Source organism: Fukomys damarensis, unplaced genomic scaffold, assembly GCF_012274545.1.
Source record: "Fukomys damarensis isolate Sample0158 unplaced genomic scaffold, DMR_v1.0_HiC HiC_scaffold_23, whole genome shotgun sequence".
NCBI lineage: Eukaryota > Metazoa > Chordata > Mammalia > Rodentia > Bathyergidae > Fukomys > Fukomys damarensis.
The window spans coordinates 30,330,362-30,354,419 of record NW_022900935.1 but is presented as its reverse complement, the minus strand read 5'-3'; the positions used below and the strand labels follow the sequence as shown (position 1 = coordinate 30,354,419).

The following is a 24,058-nucleotide window of genomic DNA, read 5'->3' as shown; positions in this document are numbered from 1 at the left end:
ATAATTTATTAAGCACAACTGTGTGCCAGGTTGAGAGGGCAAGATCTTTCTGAAGACAAACTCTGTTGTGTAGCCAGGAAGCCTGGACCTATTTGTAAGTGTAATTTTGAATCCCTCTAAACATCAGGCCACAGGTTGGAGTCTCTTAGGTTGTACAGCAGAGCAGTTAAGCACATAGGGATTATAATATGGCAGATCCGGGGTCAGTTCTTGGGTCATTAGCATTAGTTTTGTGACTTTGAGCAGATTAATGTTGGAGTCTCAGTTACTGTGTATTTAAGTGGAAAAATAATATCTACTTCACACGGCTGCTGATTAAATGAGAGAGTGGTGTAAAGCAGTAATCAAGTATCTGGTCCACAGAGCAGGTGCTGAATGTGTGGCACTGACTATGGTACTACATACAGTCGTCCTGATCAGGCAGTGATGGAGAGGCAAATCTAAATCTTTGTAAGGGCACTGAAAACCAGAAATTGGAGCAAGCCAGTGTAAACACCATGAGCAAAAGAGGAATAGAAAGGGATGATAAGTAGGAGATAGAGCCCGGACTTAGAAATTGATCAGGGTAAAAGAATCTAGTTAGGAACAAGGAAGAGAGCCTTGGAAATGGCCTTAAACAGTTCTTCTGCAAGATCTTGTTGGTTACTTAAAGTAGGGGATGCCATCTGATAGAATGGTACTTATTTCTCCTTCATTTGTACTTCCCCCAGAAATTAGCCCAGAGGAGTGAGAAATGAGCCTAAAATCAGGGTTTAGAGTGCTTTAGAGCCTTCAAGAGAGGGCCCTTCAACACTCAGAACACCAGGCTTCCGGAGAGCTGGGCCTGTGTCCTGACTACAGCATATTAACTGTGTTGTCTTGGCTAAACATTCTTTCATCTATAAAATGAGAGAAATATTCTTGACTCATGATATTTTTGTGAGTCAAAGAAAGATGCACATTAGAAACTGAAATGTTGTGGATGTAAGTGAGTAGTTAGCTATTGGGAGGGGCTAGGTGTAGGCCACATTCGTCCCAGAATGAAACTGAGCATACTTCTCCTGGAACCATTTCTAAGGAATCTCTCCTACTTCCTCTTTCCCCCAATCCCCAGTATACATTTAGGTCTCAGAAACTGAATCACACCAAAACTATCAGGGTCAACATGCCTTGATATGGATGGGTTTCAGGGAAATTTCCAGAAGCTAAACCAACGCAGGCAAGAGAAATCAGCCAGTGCATGCTGGGGATCAGAAAAAAAGATCAGTGAGCTCTGATGGAAGCCCAAGAGGAAGCAGCAGATAGGAGAGTCCATATGTACTATGATTAGAATTTAATAACAAAAATAACAAATAATATGTTCAGCACTTTACAGTTTCCAAAGCCCCTTTTCATCCAAACCCTGACGAACTTTGACACAACCTTCTTATTCTCAGTACTTAGATGAAGAAAACTAAGGCCAATGTCAGTGAATCAACATGTCCAAGACTTCATAGAGAAGGCAGCAGATGGCTTGGTTGGTATCAGAGTCTGTCCCTACGAGTTGTTAGTCCTAACCCTGAACCTTACTTATGGTGGAGGGAGTGTTGGGGGTGTGGAGTTGGAAAACAAAAACAAAAACAAAAAAACTAAGCATCATTTGTTTCTACACCTGGCCCTCCTGTATGCATGTGGGAGAGAAAGAAGGAGAACACATTCCTCTTGCCACCCCCATACTTGCAACAAAATTAAACTGTAGAGCAGAGGTGAGCAATAGAGGTTTTCCTCACAACACTGAGCCGGGTTCAGATGGTCTAGTCACACTGAGATGTCACCCTACCCAGTTTGTGCACCATCTTTAATTCCCCTAATTGCTCATTCTAATTTATTCAACCAGGGACCAGGCTTGTCTCATGTCTTCCTAGGAGATGTACCATAACAGGCTGAGCAGAATTCCTCAGGAGGAGCAATTAGCAAAATCAAGTCATCCCTCTACAGGACTGAGCGAAGAGAGGAATAATAACTCTCATGTCTTTTCCCCATCAGATTCTAGCTAAGCAGATGTTTTCATGCTCCTTTATTTTTCCTGTGTTCTATACATCAGCACTTTTCAGTGGCATATAAAATATCAGGTGGTATTGTGAGTTTGTACAAATAGAAAGAGATGATGGATACATAGTGGAATAAACAGTAGCAAATGGGAGAATTCCACTTGTGAATATCTGTGGATGGTATTTTCTTGTTCTCTGTTGATGTGTTCTATTGATACGAACTAGGTTTTCTTAATGTATCTCCCATCCTTGCAATAGTGGTAATGATGATATTTGCATTAAAGTTCATCTAAACTATGTACCATTTATAGATTAAAAATATGGTAAATGTTTTTTTTAAATCATTACAGTTAAAGGCAAATTACCATTAACCCCCCTGAGAATACTTCCTCTCATTTTGAACACACTTGGTCCATCATTCCTTCCACTTTCTGAAGCAATTCTGGAAATCCTCTTTTTTGAGTGTCTTGGGTTGCAATGCCACGACTGCCTTAATGTCCTGAATTGATTTAAAATGTTTACCTTTTATGGTCATTTTGACTTTGGAGAAGAATCCAGTGATCCAGTGCCAGATCTAGTGAATAAGGGACGAGGACAGGTCGTAATGTTTTTATAATCCTGCCTTCCCACTGAAAGGCACTTGGCAGCCGCGCTTACTGTAGTTTTTATCACACCTTATGAAGAGAACTCACAAAAGAGAACTTCCAGCACCACTTCAGAAAATGGCACCAATGATGGAATAAGTGCGTTTGAAGTGAGGGGAGAATGTTTTGAGCGGGATTAATGGCAATGTTTCTTCTACTGTAACAAATTTTAAACGTTCACTGCATTTACCAATTGCACCACACTTAACAGTGCATAGAGTGAGGGCTGCTGATAAAGCGAGGGACAACTTCTTGTTGATTTGAGAAAGAAATGGGGCAGATCTCAGGTTGCAGTCCCTGCACGTGCTGTCCTTTGTCGTCCTCTGTCCCCGACACTTGTCTATAGCCCCTTGTGATTTCCTCTGCCACAGGACTTACTATATCAGAATTTTTTTTTTCCCGATTACTGTGGAGTAGATTGTCCAACGGTAGAATGCACTTTTATGTGAAGTCAGTGTATTTTGTTTGTTTGTTTGTTTGTTTTGGTGTGAAATGAATCAAGCAAGCAATAGGCACATGTGCCTAAGGGTTCTGGGAACCTATACAAACAAAGGAAATGAGACTTCAGTAGTTCCACAAGAAATATTCAGTTATTGAAGTATGGTGAGGCCAGGAGCAGGGAAGGGCAAGTCCCTGAAATGTTGCTTCCCCACAGAAGTATACGTTGGCTCTATTATATCCCCTCAACTCATTTTATTTTCTCTATTGCATTCATTCAGCATCATGAAATTTTTATTGTTTAATGAAAGTTTCATGATATCTGAGACCTTGCCTGTCTTGTTCATGCTGTACCCTGGAGCCTTGGCCAAGTTACTTAAACTGTTTTATTTAAAACCTGCATTACACACCTCTCACTGTAAAATGTACCAACCCATAGGGTGATTGTGAGGATTAAATGCACTAATATTAGAGCTTAGGTTAGTGATTGGCATATAACTGACAGTCACCTCTACTTAACACTTTCATTTTGGTTACTAGGTTTCAGGCACTATTCTAAGCTTTTCACAGATATATCACTTTAATCCTTATACCAACCTTATGAGATAGGTACTATTGTTATCCACATTTATGGTGAGGAAACAGAATATTTACCTTGCCTAAGTTCATAGTTAGTAAACACAGATGTTGAACCGAAATTCCAGAGTTCTGTCCCTTAACCAGAACTGTGTAGTGTAATGGTTAACAAAAATTTTTGAGTGAATAAAATAGTCACACACCCCCACCCCAAAAAAGGGAAGAGATGGACCAAGGGACAGGTTCAAGAATCAACATAGGTATACAAGAGGAATCATGGTTTTGGGTCCATGAGGCAATGATAGCGAAATTTACATATATTCTTTTCTCCTGTGGCAGGCTGTGTCCAGGGAAATGTTCAAGAGGGCCAATTTATAAAGCAGTAAGAAGCAAGGGAATTCTTGACTTAGTGTAGCACTAGAATAGGGTATTGTTTTCCTTTGCATCCCGAAGAACCCTTGAAGCCTCAGCTGGGATTTACACTAAAAACAAGAGCACAGGCCAGTGCTGGAGACCCAGCCCTCCCCACAGCACCCAGGACACACATAGGGCAATCTACCTAGCGCTGTCAGTAAGGAAAACAGGGCAGAGACTCTCTCGGTTGTCTATATGTCAGTCCCCTTGGCTTTGGCAGTTGCACTGAATGTTTTATGTGTCTCTACAGGGACATTATTTTAAAAACAAAGTGTTACTTGGCCCAGTTATATTTGGCTTTGCCACCACTGGCTGTGAGCTCCTGGGGTCAGGGAAGGATGTATTATTTCTCTGTCAATCCCTAGATTCTGCAGTTTCTAGCACACTGAAGGTGTCCAATGGCTGTTGAAAGAATTGAACCCTCATTCTGAACAAATGGAACAATACCTGGATGAGGCAGTTGTCAACAGCTTAGACTTTTGGAGCTGAAGGGTGGTGAGCGTGATGGTATTTTGGAATGTTGTGGTGTGAGAAGATCCCAGTCAAGCTTGATGTGGAGGAGAAATTGAAAGAAAAAAAAAAGTTTGTCCAAGTGGTCACATGTCTAAAGTCCTTCACAGCCGCAGGTCATACTTAAAACCTTTCCCGAAACTTCAGCAGTCTGTTTAAATTCGAGAATGATTTCCCCTGTTTTTCTTTAAGCAAAAGTTAGCGGTATTACCTAGTGTCCACTATGGGGCACATATGGAGAGCTATTATTCCAAGCTCCCAGCTTTTGCAAGAGCTGCCTGAAATATGACTGCATTCATAGAAAAGGCAGATTTTATCCCTCCTTAATGTGTGCCTCTGTTTTCCATGGCAGATATGCAGGATGCCTATGAATGTGCTATTGTCTAAATTAAGTATTTTTTGGAGGTCTCTGCATGATTCAATAAACTGACTCTAAAAAGAACAGATGCTAAAAAAGAGTAGCTACTTTTATACATACCTGTATGTGTATACTATATATGTGTATATATTTTAATCATCACATAAGCATATTTCTTTACATTGTCTTGAAAATACAACTCTAGAAACACTTCTGTTCCACAAACCTTCTCAAAAGATTAGATCTGCATAAAATTCCATTGGCTACTAGGATCAGGGTCACTCCATTTTACCCTTCTTCATCAACTCCCAATGGCATAGGATATGACCTGTTTTAGTCCCTTTGTGTTGCTATAACAAAATACCTGGGACTAGATAATTTCTTTCTCATACTTCTGAGGCTGGGAAATTCAAGATAAAAGACCTGGCAGGACAGCTGTCTCGTGAGGGCTGCCCTTTGCTTCTAAGATGGAACTTTTTTATCACATCCTCTGGATGAAGGGAGTTATTTACTCATGTGACAAAAGAGTCAGGGCCAAAATAGCAGACTCTCTCCATCAATCCCTTTTATATGGGCACCTAATCCCATTCATGAGTGTGAAGTCCTCCTGACTCAATCACCAACAGGTAACTTAGAGCACTTTCTTCATTTCCTAACATTAAAATCACCATACTCTCAGATCCTGTAACATGGGAGGTGCCAACACACTATTCCCCTATTGGGTTCATCTAAAAGATGCCTGCTCACTGCCTGCCTTGCAAGCACAAGGTCCTGAGTTTGATCCCTGGTACCAAAAAAAAAAAAAGAAAAAAAAAAAAGAATTAAAAGATAATAGCTTAATATATAATTCTTCTGGGGGAACTGTTATTAGACAGTAGTCTTCAGGAGCTGAAGTCCTTCATGGAAGATTATCAGAACTATGGTAGGATAGCAGAAAATAACAAGAAAGTCCCCTATCCATATTTCATTAACTCATTCAACAGCCTACTAGAAGTTTTAGTCATTAATTTAATACATATTTCTTGAGCATATAATACATTTTAGGCAGTGGGCTAGATACTGGGGATATAGTGGCAAACCAAACTGAGTCCTCCTTAACTGATCAAAATAGCACGTACCTGTAATCCCAGCTACTCAGGAGGCTGAGGTAGAAGGACTGTAAGCCCAAAACCAGCAGGGCAATGTAGCAACTTTGTCCCAAGATAAAATTGTAAAAGAAAAAAAAAAAGTCAAGCATGGTGGCACATACCTATAATTCCAGTATTTGGGAGGCAAAGGTAAGAGGATCACAAGTTTGATGAAAACCTAAGATACATAGCAAGATCCTATTTTAGCAAAGGAAGTGGGGTGGGTCTGAGGATTTAGTTCAGTATTCCTTGGGTTCAATCCCTGGTACTACAACAACAGCAACAAAAAACCAGAATTCTTTATTCTTTTATCTTGTTTTATATTTTATTCTCATGGTGCTGGACATAGAATCCAGGGCCTCATGTTTACTAGGCAATTGCTCTACCATTAAGTTACATCCCCAGCCCAGGATCAATTCTATCAAGAATACAATTTTAAGGGCTGGGGATTTAGCTTAGTGGTACCATGCGTGCCTTATAAGTGCAAGGTCCTGAGCTCAATCCCCTGTACCAAAAACAAAAAAAACAAAAAAACAAAAAAAAAACAACCCCCAAAAAACAAAGAATACAATTTAAAGTAGCAAAAATAAATACTTTAAAAGCCCTTTGAAATAAATCTAAAAAGTTCTATGTTTCCTTTAGAGATAATATTACACAACCATATTGAAAGATATCAAAGACCTAAATAAATGGAGAGATTCATTACGTCCCCAAATACAGACTCAATGTTATAAATTGTCAGTGAATATAATGTTCTAGGGGGTGGGACTATAGGTCAAATATAGTGTGTGTTTAGCATGAACAAGGCCCTGGGCTCAACCCCCAGCATTACAAAAGGAAGCAAGGCAGGCAGGCAGGAAGACCCCTAGAATGATATGTTATGCTAAAGTATTACTAGTGGTTATCTCTTGGTTGTAGGGATATTTTTATACATTTTTATTTTCACTTGTCTACATTTTCTTACTTTTAAAAACACACATTTACAGTTTTATAAATAAAATAATTTATAAATAAATTACCCTAAAACTTAGGCATGCTAACACTACTACTGATATTCTTTTCCTTAAATGGGGTTGTTTGTAGTTGTGTATTTGCTTTTATTTTTATGGTTATTTTTAATATGGCCCCAAATCTTATAGATACTCTTGTGTATCTATATGATGTAGTTTATAATACAAAGTAAAATAAAACATTGTAAACACTCATGAGAGAGCTGGGAGTGTAGCTCAGTGCTGTAGCACTCACTTAACATGCGCCAGGTCCTGGGTTCAATTCCTAGCACTGCTTCTACCACTGCCATTAGCAACAGCAAATACTCAATGCAATGCAAAATCATGAGGACAGGGGTTTTTGTCTTGCTTCTTTGTTAGGACAGTGCTGGCTCATAATAAGTGCTCAACAAGTATGTGTTGAATATTGACCAAAAGATATCTAACTTTGACTCATGACCTCCTAATTTGTATACGGTTAAGGAGTTGTCACCTAGCCTTTTTTTTTAAAGCACTAAACCCCACTGCACAAGCCAGAAAGTTTTCTTTATTCTTTCTTCCTTGTTAGAAGTTCTGCAGGCTACCTGTTTTGATCTCTTCTTGAGACATTCTGTCACCCCCCCGCACCCTATTCCTCTCACAGTCTGGCTGCAGAATTGGATATACTCTCTCTACATCTTTTTTCTTCCTTAGACCACAACTTAGAATCTTTCTGCTTAAAGGATTTTATTACCAACAATGTGGGAAAATGGAAAAGTAATAAAAAATTTGAAGTATTTACAGATGCCTTGTTTCCCAGGCTTTAGTTTGATTTCATTGTAGGTATTTCGGTTTGGTTTTAGGTCTTTCCTTTCAACTATTCTGTCTTTTGGTTTTGTCCTTACAACTTCTTGCCCTAAGTTGGTCCTTGAAGGAACAGGTTGGTGGAATGACAATAAATAGTTTATTTGTAAGAGGACCTCCAGGGAGAGTCATTACATGCCTCAGACTCCATTGAACAAGGTTCCTCAATATCTAAGAGTTTAGAAATCAGATCAGCCTAAGAAAAATAAAGCCATAAATCAGCATTTTCCAAATTGTTTCCCACAGAATACTCTACAGTAAGAATATGCACTTTTCCCAAAAGGCAGGTGGTCTTATTGTTAAGCTACCTTGAGAAACACTACACATTACACTGTCCTCCTAGAGAATCAGAGTATGTCAGCAAATGAAAGACCCTGATAGTCTTACTTTGTTTTCACCTTCTATTTCTCAAGTTTATTTGAGCATTGAACCTCTTTTCTGGACACCTTTAAAATACCGCTGAAGTTGCACTGAACACACTTTCAGAAAGTTCTACTCTTCCTAGAAAGTACAATGGATGGCTGGTGAGAGATTTCAGTGGTAAAGCTTAGCATCTGTGAGGCCCTGGGTTCACTGCCCAGCACCAAAAATAAAAAAGAAAGTAGAACAGGGACTGTGTTAGTTTGTTAGTTCTGCCACTACAAAAGGCCAGATTCAGTTTGGTAAACAACAGAAATTTATTTTCACACAATTCTGGAAGCTGGAAGTGAAAAATGAAGGTGTCCCAGGTTTGGTTTTCCCTGAGGCCTTTTTCCTTCACTGCACATGGTCTTTTCTCTCATCCTTGGTGTCTTCTAATAAGGGTACTAGTCATATTGGACTACAGCCTCACTTTCATGAACCTATTTACCTTAGCTGTTTCTTAAAGGCCCTATCTCCAGAAGTGTTACCTTAGGTGTTAGGATATTTGCATTTGAATTTTACAAGAACGCAAATTCCAACCATAATAAGGCCACACACACTGTTATTCTTTCCTGTTTGCCTCATACTTAAATAATTTAACACCTAAGATAGGCAAATAATATCATTCCCCCTCCACCCTGGGCTTATTGTTTATTCAGTGGGGCAAGAAAATCAAGGATATGGATCAGCTGACCTGATTCACTTATATATGAATTAAGTACCTACTTAGTGAAAAGTTTTTGTTAGGTATTTCAGAGGATACAAAAATGTGGAGATCCAGCTTTTAGGAACCAGGGCCTTAACCAAGACAACCCATAGAAAATTATTTTGTCTACCTCCATACTTTTACTCTTCTTTAACAGAGCTCAGGGTCAAAACCTTTAGAGTATTATGTTAGTTTTAGTCATAAAATCACACAGTCTCCTTAGTTTCATGGACAGCAGAATCTCCCAATCCGATATATCTTGAAATCAGAATTAGTAGCTTTGTCACTTCAACCTGCTGGTCTACTAATATAAGATAATGTCCTTTGGGGAAATCACTTGGAAAGACCTTATTTTTCACGAACATCATTTCATTTAATCTTAAAGTTGCCCTTTAAGAAAGCACAGCTAGACAAGCCAGGGATGAGGGAGTCTTTTCAGAATGGGAAGGAAAGAGAAATACAACTGTGAAACCCAAGAAGGGCTTCTGCCACCCAGTGTTATCTCATTTAGTCCTCTCAATGTGTTCATGTCTATGAGATTAATTCAGTTGCCCTCATTCTACACCCTGAGACGATGCAACTTGCCCAATAGCTTACAACATTCAATCCAGCATTTCTGATCCATAGCCTCCACCATGCCAGCTGCCAACCCACTGTGATCGGTTCGTGTTAGTGCGTTCATTTAAAGATATTTGTGAAGCACCTGGTATTCCTCAGACTTTATGAATAAATAAGAAAAGTAATCAACAAACAGCATTGTAACCTCCTCTTGACAAGAGTTGGAAAGGTGAATGGAGATAAGGCTTAGGATTACTTTCCTAGGAGCATTGGGTCATTCATTCAACAAATATTACTGAGCTCCCACTCTACACTCTATGTGATGAATGTGACTAGCGATAAGGATATGAATCAGGACTAGTGGAGCGTGGGAGAGGAGAGAGACAAGCCAATAAATCTAATATAAAAGTCAAGGTTATGCTATAAAAGTGACCAAAATAGCGCAGGCACCTATGAGAAAGAAAGGGCTGGTTTGCTCTCAGGGTAGGTGATCAGCCAGAGAGCTAACACTGGAGAGAGCACTTTGGAACTAACATTTCTAGATTCCTGTATTTGCTCCATGTCCCTTGGGGTTGATTTATTAGCAAATATTTTTAAGTATCTTTATTTATTAAACACCTTATAAGCAAGCATCTACTATACGTCAGATATAGTAATATGTGATACGATCATGTTTAAATCTTAAAGCAATCTATGGAGTATGAGAGATTGGTCCCATTTTCCAGACCAGGAAATTGAAATCCAGTGAGGTAAAATAACTTCAGATCACCTATCTAGTCAGATTCATACAGAATACAATCTCTGGTCTATTTCATTCCTAAATCTGTGTCTATAGCAATGTAATTCATTGCCTCTGAATACAAACTGGTACTCAAGATTATACAGGATTAGCAGCAATTTCTTAAATTCCTTTATTTTTCTCTAGTCCACTGATATTTCTACAGTTTACAATGTCGCCTCTTTAACATAAAAGAACAGTGGTGAAGAAACAGACTTTGGAAATAGACTATATGAAGTTGAAATCTGGTACAGTCCCTCACTAGCTATGTGTCATTAGGAAAAGTCACCTATATCTCAGATTCTACATTTGTAAAGGAGAGATGTTTCATACAGTTGCTGTGAGCATTAAATGAGTTAATGTACATGTTTAGGAGAATAATCTGGGACACAAGAAATGTTAGATATTGTATTATTACTGCTTTCTTTCTGTATCAGCCAAAGGCCTGGCAAGAAACAGATACCATACTCAAACCAGATAATTTGAGGAGTATTCAATAAGAGAACTATTTGTAAAATGTGTGCACAACTATCTACAAAACATGTACAACAAGTGTTGCAAAGTTGCCTCAGAGATAACAACAGTGGGAACTGTTACTATCCGAAGGGCCAAAGCTTAAGGGCAGGGAATGATCACCAGAGCTGGAAGAAGGCAGTTGTGTGGTGCATGCTGCCTGCTAAAAGCTGTGGCCTTTGGTGAGCTATCTTCACACAGTGACTCAGTGGAGAGGGCACTGGGGATAAATGCTTGGACCTCTCCTCTTGACTTCTCATTTGCTGCAATCTCCCATCCTGGACCCAACCAAATTCCAGAGGGCAAGAAAGCCCTTTGGGAGCTCATATAGATCAAAATTTTAGGACATAGAATTGGAGTGTCTGAAGTAGGGTAGAGAGGTGAACAGAAAATATCCAGCGTATCTTCCACCTAGTCTTGCCTTCCTCCATTCTTTTATCTTGCAGCCAGAATGACCTTTCTAAATCATAAAATGATTTTTCTCTTGCCCCACCTTGTGGCCCTTCGGTGGCTGTCCGCTGCTCTCAAGATAGAATTCCTTAAGGTAAAATTCAGGGCATAATGATTTCTCTCTAGCTTACTCCTCCAGTTTTAACTCTTTCCGCTAAAACCTCTCAACCAGCTGAGCCACATGGAATTAGAATTCATATTTTCAAAATTTAAAATTACTCATATTTTCAAGCCTTCTAAAGGCATTATTTTCTCTTCTTTGGCCTTTTTCGTATCCTGGGACTTTGCAAGAATGATGTTTCCTCTTTTTTCCTTATTCTCTCAAGTAATGCTTCCTCACCTTTTATTTATGTGTAGAACTGAAGGGATTTTTCTTATCCAGTTAGATCACACGGGGCGGGGGTGAATCTGAACTCTGTTTCTGCTGTAATATTTTCAGAGCCCTGGAAGTAGTGGCACTTTGAGGCAGATATTTGACAATACCTCCATCTTTTAAGTGGATTTCTATGACTTCCGTGAAGTTCTAATTGTATTATTCCTTCAAAGCGATCTTTTGAAAACAACTGAAACCTGATCTATACCCTCACCATCCTGAATGATGATAGGAAGTCGATCTCACGAGCAAATTGTAAACAAAAGCTGCCTCTGACCCCTGAGATGAAGAGATGAGAAGAAAATTAAGTGTTTTAAACGGTTTGTTGCATAACTATATAGTTATCTTCCAGTATCAGTTGACATACTTTTCTCCAAGTGGAAAAAAATTCACACTGTTAAAATCTATGGAATGTTTCTTAGTCTGTTACACTTTCTTTTTGAAGACAAAAATAAAATAAACAACAACAAAAGGCTCATATGATGGAGGAAAGTGAGAAAAGATGTAGCAGGAGATAGGATCTGTTCTGGTAAAACCCAAATGAAAAGCTACTCATTGCCTTTAAATCAAATGATCGATGTTGAACAAGGCATCCACTTTTATGTCTCTAGCTCCACCTTGTGGTATTTTTTTTTTTTTGTACGTGGGATTGCACTCCGAAGTGCTGAGAAACATCCTCAGTCCCATTTTTTTATTTAAAGGCAGAATCTTTCTAACTTGCCCAGGTAAGACTTAAACTTGAGTTTCTTCTGCCTCTGCACCCCAAACTTCTGGGATTAGAGTTATATGTCATCATGCCTGGCTTAGACTCTGTGTAGCATGAGGGAATGTATAATTTTGACTAAACTGTAATAAATGCTATTTGAATATAGGGGCATTTAATTCTCACCACCCTATGAAGCATGTATTTTATAGGTGGGAAAATCAAGGTTAAGAGAATTTTTTGACCGCCTTGGGCAAGACCATCTTTAAAAAAAAATTGAAAAGGGCTGGGGATATAGCTCAGAGCAAAGGCCCTGGGTTCCATCCCCTGCAGGAGAGAGAAGCGGGGGTAGGATGGGGGAGGGATATTGAGTCTGAATGATTCTGATTTACCCAAGATCACAAAAATAGCAGAGTCAAAGTTTGAACCCAGGCCCTCCCTGTACACTACCTTGACTTTCACAACTTTATGTTGATATATTCATGCACACACCTACCGCATGTTTTCCCCCTTTGCAACACAATAGTACTCCTATCATTTTATTTCATCCTCACAACAACTCTGTTCAGTGGCAATCAATATCCCTTTTCAGAAGAAGCTACGGCTTAGAGAAATAGCATCATTTTCTCTGTGTCATGCAGCTCTTAAGCTGTGGGTTTAACCCAGGGCTCTGGCCTCTGTTATAACATGCTACCTGTCAGACAGTGATCATCTTGTCACTATGATAGCTTCTTGATATGACCAGTAATTCATCTGAAAACTCTTGAAAAACTCGTACCTTAGGAAAGCAGTTCTAGATTTCCAAATAAGATACACATTTAATGAAAACAGCACAGTAAAGCAAACTTAAGACTCGGATGCTAGGAGATTGACTAGGTTGATTTACCACAGCTATTTTCTGACATACCAGCATTCTAATGTGTTATTTAAGTGGACCTTGTGGCAGTATTAAGTTGTTTTAGGTCAGGGAATCACTGGTAGTGGACTTTTCATTAGTGGAAAACAACAAATCCATTAAATGGCAAATATTTTCTGTAATGGCATTGCATTTGTAGGAATGTACATTTTCAAGGCAGTATATAAGAAACAGATGACACAAAGGAACAAATTAATATTTAAATCATAGGCATGTGGCCTAGAAAAAATGTACCTCATTTATAGAGCACTTTCCAAGCATGTGCATGAGACCCTTTGTTCAATCCCAAACAGCACAGAAAAAAGAAATGAAGCAAGGCATGGTGGTGCCTACTGCTAATTGCAGCACTCTGGGAGGATGAAGCAGGAGGATCACAAGTTTTAAGCCAAGCCTGGGCAATTTAGTGACTTACCAAGAAACTGTTGAGACAGTAGGTAGCAAGGAAATGGCTTGAGAAAGAAGGCAGGACCCACCTTTGAGCTCACTTCCTGGGCCAGATGCATCTCCTGAGTTAAACATTAACCTAGGATCAGGATACCTAGGTCTACATTCAACGGGGCAAAGTAACCAGGTAACCTACTGTATACACAAGTCTCTGGGCATGTGCCCAGGGGTCTTCATCACCTTTTGATTGACCCTGATCATGACTGCCTGACTATTCAATTTCTGTACTGCCCCCAGACACTTTGGGTGACTGACAGTTCCTCCAAAAGTTTTTGACCACAAAAGGTCGAAAAATCCACCTCCTGACAGGGGCAGAGCTTGTTGGCAGAGGTAAATCTCAGACCAACCCCTCAATCCTGCCCCAAACCTCAATGCTTAAAACCCTCACCACAAAACCTCCTTGGGGCCACGAGTTCTTCTCGCTGGCCCACTCCCACTCTGTGGAGTGTACTTTCATTTTCAATACATCTTTGAGTGGGGAGGGAGGAGAGGAGAAGACGTAACAAAAAGAATTAAGATGTGTTGTGGACATGCACCAACTCCTCACGATGTATGTAATCATTATGTACTGCAAATATGTGTTAAAATTTTTCTCAGGGCTGGGGATTTAGCTCAGTGATTCCACTGCCTGCCTCGCAAGCGCAAGGTCCCGAGTTCAATCCCCGGTACCAAAAAAATAAAATAAAAATTTTTTAAAAATTAAGAGAAAACTAAACCCTTGACCTTGCCTCTCCTTCTGGCTGTCCTGCTCAATTCTTTTTTCAGGGGACCAAGAACCTTGACAGGACCCCCATCTGGTACCACTGTCTCAAAATAAAAAAATGAAAAAAGGACTGGGGATATAGGTCTAGGGTTCAAACTCTAGTATGAAAAATAAACACCACAGCCATTAGATTCAGACTCAAGGAGTGGCAGTTACTGGTAAGAAGAGAGTGGAATAGAAGAGTTCTGAGCATTGTACCAGGATATAAGCTTGAATTTCTGTTCTGCTACTTACTATGTGTCCTTGACCCAAGTTACTGAAAGTCATTGACCTCAATTCGCTTATTTGTTGAATCTAGAACCAGTGGGCTCAGAAGATAGTAGTTTTTATAAATCAAACTCTGGCTCATGTTCCATGTAAACTAATTGTTAAAACTCAATATACCTGTAAACAAATTGTCTTGCTGTATTTAGTGACTGATATTTTTCAGTAAAAGGAAGACTATTCATATCATGAATTAAGATGTGAAAATGCTCAGTAGACCCTTTGAAGTGAAACTTTGCAAAAACATGACCGTGATAGGCAGGATAATGGCCTCCCAAAGATATTCACAACCTAATCTATGGAATCTGTGAATATGTTAGGATATATGGAAAAGGAGAGTTAAGGTTGCTGAAGAAATTAAAGTTGCTAATCAACTGATCCTGAAACAGGGAAATTATCTTGGATTAACTGGTGGCTCCAGCATAATCACAAGGGTCCTTCAAAGTGAAACAAAGTCAGAGGAGGATGTAACTGTACGTGAAAGGCACGAAGAGAGGCAACGTTACTGCTTGGAAGATGGAGGAAGGGATAGGGAAAAAAGACAGAATATAAGCAGCATCAAAAACAGGAAAAAAAACACAAAATAAAATATAGATTATAGTTTTCAGCTTTTAGAAAGAAATACATCTGTATTGACCCTTTGATTTTAGCCCAGTGTGACTTCTGTCAGATTTCCATCCTGGAAAACTGTTAGGATAATAAATTTGTGTTGCTCAAGTCACTAACTTTGTGTGACTTTGTTACAGCAGCAACGGAAAACTAATATCTATGACCATCAAAGCGTCCAGATTTGTTGTCTGTTCTCTGTATGCAGTGGAATCTGAAGCATGAGGTTGCCATTCCAGCTCTGCTCTTCAATAACATGTGACTTTTGATAAATCACGCTTCCTCTCTGTGTGTGTTTATCACATGGCAGCACCTACCTCACAGAGTTGTTATGAACATACGAGGTAATAGAGAGTGTAGGTGTTTTATAAACAGCATATGTCATATTCATGTAATGAATTATTATTTCCAGTGAGACAGAACAATAAAATGGCTGACAGACAGGTGGAACACCAGTCCAGGATAATGTTGGCAGTGAGTAGCGTTATTTTTTCAGCCCAGACAAATTCCTCCTTGTCAAACCCTGCTCTGAACTGATGCCCACTTGGGCCCACTCCAAGTACTTGTCTCCCTTATCTATTCCTCCTTGGCAGAACCTGCCCTGAACTGATGTGTATTCCAAATATGTGTCTCCCTTATCTGGCCAACCTTACCCTGAACTAATGAACTGTTTCCTAACCTGAGTTTGAATTTGCTATAGACCAATCAGTAATAATGATATCATATGTAACCAATCAACTCCTTACTCGGCTTTTGCACTTAGTTCCTGCTTGCAGACCCTATATAAACTGTACAAGGACCAAAGACAGCTGCCTGATTCTTTGAGGAACTATCCCAACAAGGCCTGTCGCCATAATAAAGTTTGTTTTCTGCCTCCAAGTCCTGGGTGCCCTTTGGTGTTTCCTGTCTGCCATTACAACAGTGCCAGATACATAGTTGGTATACAAGAAATATTTGCTAAACGAGATTGATTATTCTTTTACAGTCCTCAGAATGTAGAAATGTGACTGTAAAATATGTATTAGGTGCTTTGGGGAGAAAAGAGATTGTATATGGTATCTGCTTTTAAATTGATTCTGATATAATCAGTGAGATAAAATTCATGAGGAGATTTAAACAGAAGCTGAAAATTTATGAAACACTTACAGTCAAGAAAAGTCACAAGGTTATATATGATTAGGTGCTGAGAAAGTGATACAAATATACATTCTGAGTTCAAGTATGAAACAGATTATACATATGGGCTGGAACAGCTCGAGAAGGCTTCAAGGAGGAAGTCGTCAGCAATATCTTGGAAGGTGTGGGTAATAGAGAAACTAATAGTTAATAATAAAACAACACTGTTTTTATGGAATTCAATTCCAGAAATCACACTGTATACTTAAGATACTGGCACTCAGTTTCAGCGGCTCACATGATACTCATTTTGTTCCCCCTCAGTAATATTTTTCCTTTCTATTTTGAAAGAATTTCAAATTTACAGGAAAATTATAAGAACAGCACGAAGAGGCTAATCTGCTGCCTGAATCTTCTGAGTCTGAAAATTAGTTGCCTGTATGATGCCTCATCATCCACAAATTCTCAAAACCAGAATGGGGGGGGGAGACAATGGTGGGGATCAAATCTAGGGCCTTGTGTATTCTACCACTCTGCTACATCTGCAGCCCCAAATCAGAAAATTAATGTGATGCATTACTCTCATCTAATGCCCCAGACCTCCTTCAAGTTTACCCAATTGTCCCAGTAATTCCATTTTCAGCTGTGCATTAGATTATCACATCTCATTAGTCCTTAATCAGAACAGTTCCTTAGTTTTTCTTTGACTTCATGATCTCACCACTTTTAAAGATTATTGGTGAGCTATTTTATGGACTGTCCCTCAGTTTTGGGTTTATCTGGTGTTTCCGTATGATTACATTCAGGTTATTCATTTTTGGCAGGAACAACATAGACACGATGCTGGTCTTTTCCTCATTGCATGCTGTCAGGTGATAACAATTTCAATTTGTTCCACTACTGATAATGTTAACCGTGTTCACAAATTCAACAGCGTTTCTCAGGCTTTTCCATTATAAGATTAGTCTTTGTCTTTTCTTAATATAGTAACTACAGCACGGAGAGATACTTTGAGGCTATAAATTTCCTATATAGCATCAAATTTTCTTCAAGTAGTTAATCATACATAGACAACATTTGGCTGAATTATTAATGTTTTTATTGCCAATTTGTGATTTTCTGTCATCCCCTCTATATTCATTATTGCCATTATACTGTAGCAAAAAGCATATCTTCTTTTATTAATTTATCTGTTTAGATTTACTTATTTCTATTTTATATAATGAGTTATAATCGATTATATCATTATTTATGTTGATCCTTAATTTGTTCTTGCTCTTGAAGTAAGAACTGGCCTCTATGTCCTTTTGACATGTCTTCAACATCTTCTGAACACTTCCTTTCTTTATGGCATAATAAGACATTTACAGGTACACCTCCCGTACCTTCTCTGCCTTGGCCTTGGAATCAGCCATTTCTCCAAGTAGCCTTGGTTAGTGCTAGTGGAAAATGGCATTTAAGTGAAGGATAGGATGTAGAAACCAAGATGGAAGCATTAGGGATGCTCATTTCTATTGGGGCATCATTGCTCCTAGCAAATATATGTATGTGGGCCAAGGGTTTAGCTCAGTGGCACAGTGCCTGCCTAGAAAGTGTGAGGCCCTGAGTTCCATACCTGGTACCAAAACAAACAAACAACAAACAAAAAACAAGATCCTGTCTCAGAATTTAAAAAATTTTTAAAAGAAAATATATGCTTTTTTTTTTATACACATCCACAGTTATATATCTGTGGGAAATCACAAGTCCACACTTAACACTTCAACCCAACATCACAGAGTTCATTCTGATTTTCAGCCTTTCTATCTTTTAACTCCCTCCTCCCACCGTGAGAAAGCTAGCTCTCATCAATGTCAATTTACTTACTTATTTGATGAATCAGCCCCATAAGGAACCAATTTCCCATTGCCACTGCTGCCCACACGCCTCCCTGCCTTACTCTGCTTGGACTCTGACACCGCACCATTAGCCTTCATGGTCATCTTCTTATGCTGTTCATATGGTGAAATCTATTATCATGTTGCTCCTACACTCTCTGGGCACAGGTGCCTGACTTGCTTACCTCCATCTAAGCGAGTGACTTTATTTTTTTTTTTTTTTTTTTTTTTTTTTTTTAGTACTGTGGATTGAACCCGTGGCTTTGCACTGAACTACTTCTAGCCATTTTTTATTTTTTATTTTGAGACAGGGTCTGTCTGACCTGCTAAGTTGCCCAGGCTTGAACATGCAGTTCTCCTGCCTTAGCCTCCCAAATGGCTGAGATCACAGGTTTTTTTGTTTTTGGTACCAGGGATCGAACTCGGGTCCTTGCACTTGCGAGTCAGGCTGCGGAACCACTGAGCCAAATCACAGGTCCTAGATTCCTGGTTTTGCTACCATATCTGGCAAGAAATTTTCTTTCTTCTGTTTTCTTTTTTTTTCGAGACAGAGTCACTTTGTAGTTCAGGCTGGTCCAGAACCCATTATGTAGCTCAAGCTGGCCTCGAATTTATGGCAGTCCTCCTGCTCTGCCTCCGAAGTGCTGGGATTACAAGCATAAGCCACCACACCCAGCAGAAACTTCTTAATGATAGTGATGAACTTGCCTTTTGGGGTATGTGAGTTATGCATGTTTCATATTCAAAATTTGCATATTGCATGTGCAATATTTGCATATTTCTTATGCAATATTTGCATATTGCATTTAAAGATTGAACTGGGATTAAACACAACAGGAAATATCAATGATCAAGTTAAATTAGAAGTCTATCTAGTCTAGGTATTTTATAGGCAACATATGAGAGAAGAAACAGTATAATCTGTGGAATCAGGCATCTATGGTTTGCAATTTTGGCAGCCTGCACTATCTTTATGTGTGATTTTACACACAAGCCACTTAACTTCTTGGACCTCAGTTTCTTCATTTGTAAACAGCTTAGGTTGTTGTGAGGATTAAATGAGGTAATAAAGTTAAAATGTTTGACACAAAGGATTATAGTCACTCAGGAAATAAAAATTACCAACTGAGCTTGGCTTCAAGATGTGTGAAATTTTAACAAACAATAAAAACAAATATCTTATTTACTAATCTCCACGAAAGCAAATCTATCACGTTACTTCCCCCTCAATCCCAGCATTGACTTTGTATCACATTTCGAAAAGAAAGCATAGACTAGGGGTTGTCAAACAGGAACTCTTAAATTTCTGTGGCTGGCCAGGGATTTAGCTCAGGGGTGCTGTACCTGGTGCTTGGCAAGCACAAGGTCATGAGTTTGATTCCCCGTAACAGAAAAAATAATTTTTTCCCCTGTGGTTTCTTTCTCCTAACACTATTTAAAATTTTTGTTATATTTACACTTACCTGTGCTTTTTTCCTTCCATATCCAGTGACAGAGGTGCTCCTTTTCAATTTAAGGCTAATCCCATTTTTCTGTCTCTTCTGGGATCTTAAAGCTTTATATATCCTCTCTTCCTATATCATGCATCTATTAATTCAAGAAGTATTTATTGTATACTCAATATATTCCAGGCACTATTTTTGATTCTAGGAATATGTTGGGGAACAAGACAGATCAAACTGTAACTCTCCGATGGACCTATAATATAGATAAGGTATACAGATAATAAGCTAGTACCCAAATACATAATATAATTCAAATAATGAGTACTATTTTAGAGAAAGGTAGGAGAAGGCCTCTATTGAGTGATATTTGAGCTGTTATATGATTGGTGAGGAGTCAGTGATAAAAAATTTAAAGGAAGGGGCTGGGGATTTAGGTCAGTGGTTCTGCTGCCTGCCTTGCAAGTGCAAGGACCCGAGTTTGATTCCCAGTCCCCCCAAAAAAAAGAAAATTTAAAGGAAGAATAGTCCAGGTAGAGGCACAGAGGTGATACTTGAATGAAAAAATACCTTGTTTGTTGAAGGACATTTAAAAATGACAGTGTGGCTGGAACAAAGGCCAGAATATTAGATGACATTGCAGATGCAGAGGAAAAATGGAAATCCCCCCCTTTTTTTTGGTACCAGGGATTGAACTCAGGACCTTGCACTTAGGAGGCAGGTGTGGTACCACTGAGTTAAATCCCTGGACCAAGAAGAGAAATCTTAAGTAAGCTCTACAGAATGCATATAGCAAACAGCTGGATTTTATTCAAGCACAAAGGGGAGCTACTGATGGGCTTTTAAAAGGGGGAGTAATATAATCTGCTTTATACATTACAAATATCATTTTTATGTCTCACATTCTCCAATGGAGATTAGAGATGAGAAGCACTTAGCTGGATTGGTTATAGAATAATCTTTCCTTTGGCATAAAGTATGTTTTAGAGTCACTCTTATTTTAAGATTTGAATATCAAATTCTTCCTAGAACTATGTTTATATTATAGGCAAAAACTATCATTCAGACTCCTTGGTATACTGCACACATATTTAGTATCAGCAGAGATTCCTCCATAAGAATATACCCATTTCTTGACCTAAATACAAAGCTGCCAAACATGGATGGCAATTAGTGGGTGGTACAGTTAATAACTAGAGCTACAAAGGTATAATTTCTCAGAGAGTAGGCCCTGGCCAGTATTTTGAAGATAATATTTTTCTTGTTACCTACCTCTTCTTTCTGTGCCTTTTCTCCCACATTTAGCAATATCTCCCCTCACACCAGGTTTATGATGATCCTAAGTTGGCCCAGAGTGTGCTCCAAAAAATAATAAATAAAATCCATTCACAAAATAGTATTAGTTTTTCCAGTCCTTTGAAGGTTGTTATTGGCATTTAAGAGAATTATAAAGAGGACAATGAGTCACTAATAGAAAAATTTAGGCTCCTACAGTAAGGGAGATAATTTTAGGTTTGAAACTTTAATAGTTTATATCACTCCCCAGCTATTCAATGTAGAAAAAACACTCTACACTTCGGACTTAGCCTGACTCTGAAATATAAAGGTGGGTAAGGGGGTTACAAATAACTTATCTTTGAATTTCTGAGAATAAGGCTCAGATTTGCCCCTCTGGTAGGGAAATAGCCATTACATTGGGTCAGGGTTAGGGTTTAAGTTAGGGTTAGAGTTAGGGAAGGTCAGAGGTACATATCAAACATAGAAAAAGATATTTTAAATTTTCATGATTTCTGAAATCTCATGAGAATAATAGGGAGAGAAAAGTCATTAAATCCAATGAGAGGGAAATCTCTGAGATAAAATTGGGGAGCAGTATAAGGCTGCTAGAGAAGGAGTAAAAATGGAAAAAAAGTATTTAAATGCTCTGAGAAAGTCTAGGTAAATGGAGTTTACAATTATAATCTGTACTCCAACTTTCTTGGAGATCTCAAGATCTTTTTGTTTACTGCCTCAATTTCCTATAAAATAGTAGTAGCTTAACTTAATCTGCTTCTTCAAAGGAATCTCTTTGCAATAACTAGGAAGAGTCAAATAAAGTGTAACAAATTTCTAGATTATTTTCAGTGGGAAAACAATATTCCTGGTTTGAAAGTCCTGGCTATTCCATAGGACACATGTGAGTTTAACTTCTGGGTAGTACTTCTCTTTATATCAGAAGGGACCAAACTAAAGTACTTCCATGTTCCCTTGCCAATTCTTATATTTTATACACTTAACCTGACTTTTTTTTTGGCACCAGGGATCAAACTCGGGTCCTTGAGCTTGTGAGGCAGGCGGCAGAACCACTGTGCTAAATCCCCGGCACTTAATCTGATGTTTTGACATTTGCTATGAGCTCAGACTTGAACAGATGCCCAGCATCAAAGAGGTATTTTTCCTGTGATACCACATCCTTCTGGTTTTCCTCTTACTACTCTGGTGGTTATCAGTTTCTTTTATGAATTTTTCCTCTTCCACAAGCTCTTCAAGGCTTGGTCCTTTTCCCTTTTCACCTTATAATCTCTGTACAGACAACCTCATTCAATAAGCTTTGGTTACCAACCAGGAACCGATAAACCTCAAAATTTTCTCTCAAATTTAGGACTTTTTTCGAGTTCTGGACCTGATCTTCATTTGCATGGCTATAAACGTTCAAAACTGAGCTTATACTCTCCTCCCCAAACTGCTTCTCTGAAAATTTGCTGTTTACTGAGTTAATGTTACTATCACCTGTCCATCCACAAAATTGGTCTTTACCTTTCTTCTTCATTTCCCACATCAAATCAATTACTGTCCCAAACTAGTCAATTTCACCTCCTAAATACCTAATTTATCTGTCTACATCTCTCCATCTTCATTATACTCCTCAAATCCAAGTTAATTTCTACTGCCTATATTACTTTAGTAGTCCCCCATCGGCTTTCTCTTTCTTTGAGCTGGGTGCTCACTATATTTCCCTTGGCGAGCCCCCAATTGCTGTGTTCTAGATGATCCTCCTGCCTCACATCCTCCTGAGTGGTTGGTACTACAGAAACTGTGCCACCACACCCGGCTCTGCTTTTTCTTTTCTTCTAGTCTTGCTCTTCATTGTCCAATTCATTTTTCACAGTCAGCTAGAGTGGTCTATTTGGAAACAGCTGAGATAGTGAATTGTCTTTTCAATTGTTGAGTCATGACTAACATTTATGAACTGCTTTACTATGTGCTGGGAAGCTATGCTAGGGATAGGAGACAGAAAAAACTTCTGGGAAGGAGTCTAGTGGAGTTCTTTTATTTCACTTTAAATTTTGAGAGTTCTTTATTTTTGAAAAGATACATGTAAACAGGTTAGGGTATTTAAATAACACTTTCCAATATCCTCATCAATAGACCCATTTTAGTTTTCATTTTCTGCTTGAAGCTTTCCACTCCTTATCTTCAAGTCCACGAGTATTCTATCTAGCTATTTCAGTGGCTGAAAGAGGGACAGTTCAAATTCGGGCCATACTAAACAATTTAGTGAGACACTGTCTGTCTTAGTTACATTTCTCTCATTGTTGAGACAAAATACCTGACAATCCAAAATTAAAAGGGAGAAGGTTTATTTAGCTCAGTTTGTAGCGGTTTTAGTCCATAATTGGCTCGGTGGTATGTTAGACAGGCATTGCAGAGGAGAAACAGTTCATGGCAGGCAGAAAGTAGCAAAAGCATTAAGGGACTTCCATAGCTCTTTCCAACCCTTTTATTTTGTACAGGTTACTTAGGGCAAGTAGCACTCACACCCTTAATTCTAGTGCCCTTGATTCTAGCATTGCACCACAAATCAATCCCAGGGTCACACAGTATAGATCCAGCCACCTCTGAAAGAGCCCCACTTATGACTGCATGAGGCCTTGGGGGTATCTCTAAACATAAGTCATAACATTGTCTCAAAATAAATAAATAAGCTGGGCACATAGCTGGGTGCAAAGATCCTGGGTTCAAACCCCAGTACTGGGAAAAAAAAATTGAAGATATAACCATTAATACATGCCCTTGCTTTGTTTTTATCCATTCACTCATGTACACTCTATTCTATTCCTTTTAAGTGTTAGGATTTCCTTTCAGCTGCTTTACATGTTTCATTTACGCGTTTTAGCCACCCTTTAGGTTGTCCACCAACTGCCACTGCAAGAACAACAGAACTAGGGAAAGACTCGATAGCAGCAGTCGGACAAATTA

General features: G+C 38.9%; 1 long non-coding RNA gene across 2 annotated transcripts in view; it reads right to left on the bottom strand.

Annotated features, from left to right (window-relative positions):
* LOC104852555 overlaps positions 1-4,788 on the bottom strand; it is an 87,367-nt gene extending 82,579 nt beyond the window's left edge. For both annotated transcript variants that reach the window (XR_777520.2, XR_777522.2), the window contains exon 1: positions 4,529-4,788. This is a non-coding gene — a long non-coding RNA (uncharacterized LOC104852555). The remainder of the gene's footprint in view (positions 1-4,528) is intronic.
* Positions 4,789-24,058: the final 19,270 nt, after the last annotated feature.